We start from the raw sequence: 7,336 nt of genomic DNA, 5'->3' as shown, positions 1-7,336 counted from the left end.
CTGTTCTTTTCCTTAAAAGAACCTGTTGGGGTTACTCTCCAATTGAACTATCAGATGCAATGATGCATCCTTTCAAGTCAAATTGAAGATCTCTGCAGTCCTTCATTTTACCAAAGATGTATCTGGAGAGAAAATTAATTTGATTGCTTCTTTTTCTTGTTCTTGGCATTGCAATCTTTACATTTTGTTTTTAAAGTCCTTGGATTACCAAGGCACTGATAGAATCCATCTTCGCCTGGAGCAAAAGTAGAATAGTTTCCTCATTCAACAACAGTCTTGAGACCAAAGTAAAATTTGAGGGAAACAACATCATATCGGTATTGTATCGATATCGAATCAGTATCAGAATCGGTATCATATGGTATTGGATTGGAATCGGGGTCGTTATATCCTCAGGAGAGAGAGAGAGAGAGAGAGAGCACTAACACCGATATGAGACACTGATCATGGTATCAGTTCCGATACATACATATTGATCAGGGTCATGGTATCTGTTACGATACTTAAACCGTGTACCGATACATAATGAAGAAGTAGTTTGGGAATTGGAAGTGGGAGAATAAAAAAATATATATATAACCAACCCCCGCATTAACTGTTTTTTGCGGGAAGTGCAACTAACATTCTATTTCTCTATTAAAATACATTAAGCCATTTTAGAGGGCAAGAAAATCCTCTCGAGTGCGCCAATGAGTGCAGCGCACATCAGAAGGTTCGAGATGTCCTTTGGACCACAGTTGCACCTAACATTCTGTGTCTCCATGAACATGCATACAAGTGCTACGTCGTGTTTAAATAGACCCAAATGTCAATGTTTGATTCAACTCAAGCAATTTGAGAAACCATGGCGGTGACAAGGGTTCAAGCTTTGGCATTCGGAGGGATCAAGGAACTGCCGGTGCAGTTTGTTCGTCCGGCCAACGAGAGGCCGGAGAACAGCAAAGCCCTTGAAGGAGTCAAGGTGCCAGTCATCTCTATGTCACAACCGGACGATATTCTTGTGAAAGAGATGTCATGGGCATGTAGCGAGTGGGGTTTCTTTCTTCTCACCGATCATGGCTTACCATCATCACTCATTCATCGGCTACAAGAGGTTGGGGAGGAGTTCTTCATTCTGCCACAGGAAGAGAAAGAGATATATGCCAATGATCCTTCAGCTGGTAAGTTTGATGGCTATGGAACAAAGATGACAAAGAACAATGACGCGAAGGTGGAGTGGATTGATTATTTCTTCCATCATACTTGGCCTCCTGCAAAGGTTAACTATGTTCCCAAAACCCTCCTGCTTATAGGTATGGATCGATGCAACTATAATTAGGGTTATAGTAATCGGTATGCCGATATCGCTTCGATATCAATCCGGATCGAACGATTTAGTTTTTTCTAGGGGTGTCAATAGGTTGGCTTCGCTTGGGATCTTTATTTCTTCCAGTTCCCTCCCGGCCCAGTTTCCTCAGTGCCTGTAATTTAGGGGGCGTAATGATCACCCTATCTCTACCCGAACACTCTGCTCGGGTGAGGTCCACCCCCTCTGTATTAAAGGCACTGGGGGAACTGGAGGAGATAATTTTCCGCTTGGATATGGTATCTACCACTTTTTGTCCTGATCCTTAATTTTACTCAGAATTTGTCTTGGACTTTAGAAAGCTTAATATACATATTAAATCATAAAAAAAATTAGGAAAGAATAGTTACATTCAGTAATTGATCAAAATATGAATATATAGATTGTGAAGGGTCGGGTTTGTAGGTTGGGCTGTGCCGGGCTTGTAAATGGTCAGGATGGTTGGGTGACCGTCAGTATAGACCCCTGCACCGGGAATGATCTATAGCACTAAGGTCGGGCTTGATCCCAACATGTTTAATAAACGGTCCGGATCGGTCTCGGTGTTTCTCGATTGGGCTCTGTAGGGGCTGGAATTGACACCACTAGTTTTACTCCTGATTTTTTGAATAAAATTCTATGTTTAATTACTTTTTAAACCTTGATCCATACCATGAATCGGTATTGAATTGGTTAGGAATCGATATCAGACTTTACCAATTTATGCTTGAAATTTGAATAAAACTTAACTGGTTTTCTACTATTCACACTTCTATTATAAACTCCGTGAAAGATTCTTTATAAATTTAGTAAATTCATTAGTTACGACACTCATCGTGATTTTTGTGGTAGGAATAGGTATGTAAATGGATATTCGAAAATCGGAATTTGATTTTCATTCGTATTCGTTTAGGGGTATTTGTATCTGTTTAGGGATATATATCTCCGGAACAAAATTTGAATAGCTAGAAAAAAAATTATCCGATCTGAATAGATATCCAACTAATAATAAAAAAATTAAATAGCTAATGATCTTGAGGGTTTTTGAAGATTCAACAAGTTCTAAGGAATGAGGAAAAGAGAATCATGAGACTACGACAGCTGAGAGACATGGATTGAGAGTGAAATCATATTTTCTTGGGGAGGAACTTCTGGGTTACACAAGTCTGGGATGTAAACGAATAGTCGAAAATCCAAATTCGATTCGCATCCGCATCTGTTTAGGGATATCTGTATTCTATCATGAAATATCCGAATTCGATCACATCCGATTCGTATCTGATCTATATTTGATTCGTTTATGTCTCTAGGTAGAAAGTTGTTAGGGTGGGACCACTTCATTTGTAACCTGTGAACTGATGAACAATCATTTTCAAGTACCATTAATTGGATTTTGAAATAACTATCATTTTTTCCTTTTCTTCAAGATCCTTTCCTTTTCTTCAAGATCCGATCCTATGAGCTGATGACATACCATGGGTTAGAAAATTGTATCATTCATATGGGATCCATATTGTCAGAGTAAGAGAAATGTCATGTGCATCCCACAATTAATTATTTGAGGAGGGTATAAAGAAATCTATACAAGAGTAGTGTAGCAATCATTTTACTTTTTTGAGAAAAAGAAACACTGCCGAGTCGTGTTTCCTTGCACCCACACACAAGGGATGGGAAATGACTGCCCCACACTTCCTGTTGGATGCCGCTACGCATTCCCTCATTGGCCCCATGCTGATGCAAGGGCCATGCGACCCGACAGTATTTTTCATCCCTTTTCTTTTTTTTCTTTTTTTTTTTTTTCTTTTTTTTATATTTTTATAATACGAAATTTCCATGCATACTATTTGATGATGTAGAATTAATAGCAGTCGCCTTTCTCCCTCTCCTCAATTAATCAAGAAACATATGATTGGTATTTGTATAATTTCCATGAAATTTGATGCAGGGAAGTGAACGAGGAATACACAAAGGAAGTGCTGAAAGTAACTGATAAGGTCTTGGAGCTGCTATCTGAGGGTCTTGGTTTGGAGGGGAAGACTATGAAATCTATTTTGGGGGGTGACGAGATTGAGCTAGAAATGAAGATAAACATGTACCCACCATGCCCACAACCTGAATTAGCCTTGGGAGTGGAACCACACACAGACATGTCTGCAATCACCATACTTGTCCCCAACGATGTCCCCGGCCTGCAAGTGTGGAAAGATGGGAACTGGGTTGCCGTTGATTATGTGCCAAACTCTCTCCTTTTTCACATTGGAGACCAGATCGAGGTTAAACCCCAACCCTCACTTTATTATTATGCATTTATCTAACTGTTGGAGAGTCCAATCCAAAACTTTGAGTCATTAGGTGGAGAAAGCTTTTCAAGGCATCAAGGACTAGCTAAACTTAACCGATGTGAGACTATACCTGTATAATTCCCAACATCATAATGCTCTCCCTCATGAGTAGCTTCGATATACCTAACTCTACACGTGAACAAATAATTTAGGAAAGATAAAAAATGGACCTAGACATAAAGCCAAGTGTGAAGAACACACTTGAGCATCCACTTTACATGTACATAATAGCAGAAAAATCTAAACATGCACTAATCAGAATGCAAGAATCAGCATCAAAAGTGTATTGTGGTGACTATATATACTAGTACTAGGGGTGCAAGTTTGGCCCTCTCGGCCCGAACATGCCCTGGCCCGTCCTGAGCCCGAACTGGGCTTGGGCTGAGATATTTGGCCCTGAGGGCGGGTCAGGGCTGAAAATTTCTGACCCTGAGTTAGGATCAGGTCGGGTCATGATTGAGGCCTCGGGCTAAGTCTAGCCCGGCCCAGCCTGACCTTGTTTTAAGTTATACTATATTTATATCTTGATATAATATATATATTATAAACTGTAAACATCACCCACATTTTGTTATATAATATATTATATATGAAGGCAATAAGTGATATAATGCATTTTATTACAGTGTTATTTTACGTAAAATTGCTAATTTACTCCCCGGCCCATTCCAACCCATGCATTTCCTTCCCCCTACCCATGATTAGGGCCAATCAGGGTCAACCTAGCCTGACCCTGAGGGCGGGTCAAGGTTGGATTTTTCTTGCCCTGAGTCAGGGTCGGGTCAAGCCTAGGCCCAGCTAAGGGGACTTAGGGTTGGGCTAGGGTTCTATAAAGCCCGGCCCAACCCGACCCTGTTGCAGCCCTAACTAGTAAATCTTATGAGTACCAAAATACCCTTCGTGATGTTTTTAACCCTGTTTTAGTTGCTATAGGGACTCCTCTATGACATGGTTCATGGAGGATCTAGACATATGCCATATGTTTTCGTACAAAACTAGATCTACTTGATCCACGTGCAGGGTTTGCCTGCAAAGACAAAGTGAGAGACACAAGAGAGGATTGGAGGGGATTTCGGGAGGGACTCTCTGATGCCTAAGTCAGTTTCTCAAGAAAAATTGGTACGAACAGGTAGAGCAATAATGTGGAAAACTTGGTAGTAGCAAATTCAATCCATACCTGTGTGATTACCTGTGTATTTATAGCTTGGAGAGGTGATAGTGAGAGTCCAGTTAGGGTTGGTGTCTCCAGAAGAAAGTCGGATCCTTGTAGGAGACTGGAATGGAATGTAGATTACAAGGGAGGGTCCTTGTGCGGAAGATTTCCTTGAACTGTGTGGTGGTAGAGTTTGTCTTCTGATAGGGAGATGCTCAAATAGGAGGGTGTTGTAGATGGACGACATTAGCATGGTAAGTCCTGATAAAAGGAAAGATCAGATATGGTGTGAAACCTCCGCGGGGCAAATGAGAGATCCAATATGATAGGGTGACTTAGCGTATCTAGTGACTTGGAAATTATCCTATACATGTGTCGCGTACTTATTGGAAGATAATATTTATGCGTATTACCATCAGTGAAAGGAAACTGATCTTTCTTCCCCCAAGGATGGGAGAGATTTCATTTGTGGAAAATAAAGATGCATATTGACCTGGTCTGGTTCTACCATTTGTAAATTTTAAGTATCTTATTCCAATCCCAACCTAATTGTATACACATTGAAGCCACCTGAAACTGCTTCTTGCCCTGACCATGCATGAGTACAGTACATGAAGAAGCAATTCTAAGCTTTCTTCATTTGGTGGATGATTCAGAAATGCCCATTATAGAAAAGAAAACTGGAGTAGTTAACCTCATTTTCAGCAATAATATAACATTTTATATATAATGGCGGCAGGTAATAAGCAATGGGAAGTACAAGAGTGTTCTCCATAGGAGTGTGGTGAACAAGGACCGAAAGCGCATGTCTTGGGCAGCATTTTGCTGTCCTCCAACAGAAGCTGTAATTGGACCCAATCCATTGCTTGTGAATGATCAAAACCCAGCTAAGTTTTCAACTAAGACATATGGTGAGTATCGACACCGCAAGTTCAATAACCTACCACAGTGACCCAAATTATGTTTCTATTTATCATATTTGGTAGCAGAGAAATAAATGAAAGTGATCCCATTCTTCTCTTACCCTTACCTCGACTCTTCGAGGAATAGGTACATTGCATCATATTGGGATCTTTCTATTCAATTTTATGCTAGCCATCAATAGGTTGGACTATCTCTGGTTGTGTCTGGTTTGGCCTTGTTTAGTTGTAATGAGCTTTGTTTCGTTTTGTGTGTAATTGAGTTGTATTGTGTTGCCCTTTGATTGTGGCCTTGTTTTCCTTTCGTGATGTGTTGTTCTGGCCTTTGCTTGTGGGTTTATTTTCCTTTTGTGTCCTAATAAAATTTCTATTCACCCAAAAAAAAAAAAAAAAACATGGAAATTAAGCTTTAATTACCTGTGGTGTTAGAATTTGGTGGGACTTAATATTTGAATAAGATTTTATTTAGACTATTATTATATTTCCTAATATCAATTGGTAAATTCAATATCTTATATTCATTTCAAAGACCATATTAAAAAAAAAAAAAAAAATAAAAAAAAACTGGAGACCAGAAATATTACACAAGTATAAACAACTATTTAATGAAAGAATCCTATCTTGTATCTTTTTACTCTCCATCAAACTAAGGTTGGCTGGATAGCATAAGTTTGGTTACAAAAAACTGATGGTGAGCTGAAGACATTTTTGTACTAGGCTTCACTACTGAGAAAGGGAGGGGGTGAATTAGCATTCTTAAAATTTTGTTCTCAAACACCAAGTCCAACTGACGGCCACCGAACACAAACACACAACGGGCTCCAAGAGCTGATTCAAGTAACCTGTAAGCACCATTGGCTATGGCACCCCATTGGTTAGCTACAGTTCATGTGTTCAAGCTCCCCTCCTTTACAAGTTGCTCTATCTCCCTCTTCAGTTTGATGCAGTCCTCTGTGTCATGACCAATATCCTTGTAGAAGAGACAGTACTTGTTGGGGTTGCGCTTCTTAGGTCCTGCTGGCATGGGTTGTGGCCAATGGAGTAGGTCACGGTCTTGGATCTGCATGAGGATCTAGGACCTGGTGGTATTCAGGGGTGTGAACTCAGGGCTGCTTGCTCGGTCACTCCTCCCTGGGCGACGGTTGGTCCTTCCTAACTAGCGGTCACCCTTCTCCTGTCGACGCTCGGTCCTCGATCTCTCACTTTCTTTGCAGTCATCCAGCGCCGATCTTTTGTTATTCTGTGGCTTGGCCTCGATCACTTTCTTTCGAGTCTGCAGTACCTCGGCCATGTTGGCGAACTCGTTGCACCGCTCCAGAAGTTCCTTCATTGTCCTGGTCTTGTGCCGCGTCAGGTCCTTGATCAAGTCCAGGTCTCTGATGCCCCCAGTCAAGGCTGCATGCTGGGTCTGGTCGTCTAGGTCTCGGACCTTCAAGGATTCCTTGGTGAACCTGATGACGTACTCCCTGTGGGACTCCCCAGGGTTCTGTACCACTTTCAACAGATTGACTGTGGTCTTCTTCTGCTTGACGCTACTCTAGAAGCCGGTGACGAATTGCTCGTAGAGTTTTGCGAATGAACTTATCTATCTAGGTCA

General features: G+C 40.9%; 1 long non-coding RNA gene and 1 pseudogene across 1 annotated transcript; one reads left to right on the top strand and one right to left on the bottom strand.

The window, feature by feature from the left end:
- The first annotated feature begins 832 nt into the window (after nt 1–832).
- LOC122661087 lies at nt 833–5,779 on the top strand (annotated as a pseudogene).
- LOC122661088 lies at nt 3,492–7,336 on the bottom strand. The gene is made up of 3 exons (XR_006332825.1): nt 7,321–7,336; nt 6,464–6,465; nt 3,492–3,635 (listed from the first exon to the last, which is right to left on the bottom strand). It is a non-coding gene; the product is annotated as an uncharacterized LOC122661088 (long non-coding RNA).

Source organism: Telopea speciosissima, chromosome 5 (genome assembly GCF_018873765.1).
Source record: "Telopea speciosissima isolate NSW1024214 ecotype Mountain lineage chromosome 5, Tspe_v1, whole genome shotgun sequence".
Taxonomy (NCBI): Eukaryota; Viridiplantae; Streptophyta; class Magnoliopsida; order Proteales; family Proteaceae; genus Telopea; species Telopea speciosissima.
This window is presented reverse-complemented; position numbering and strand designations above follow the sequence as displayed.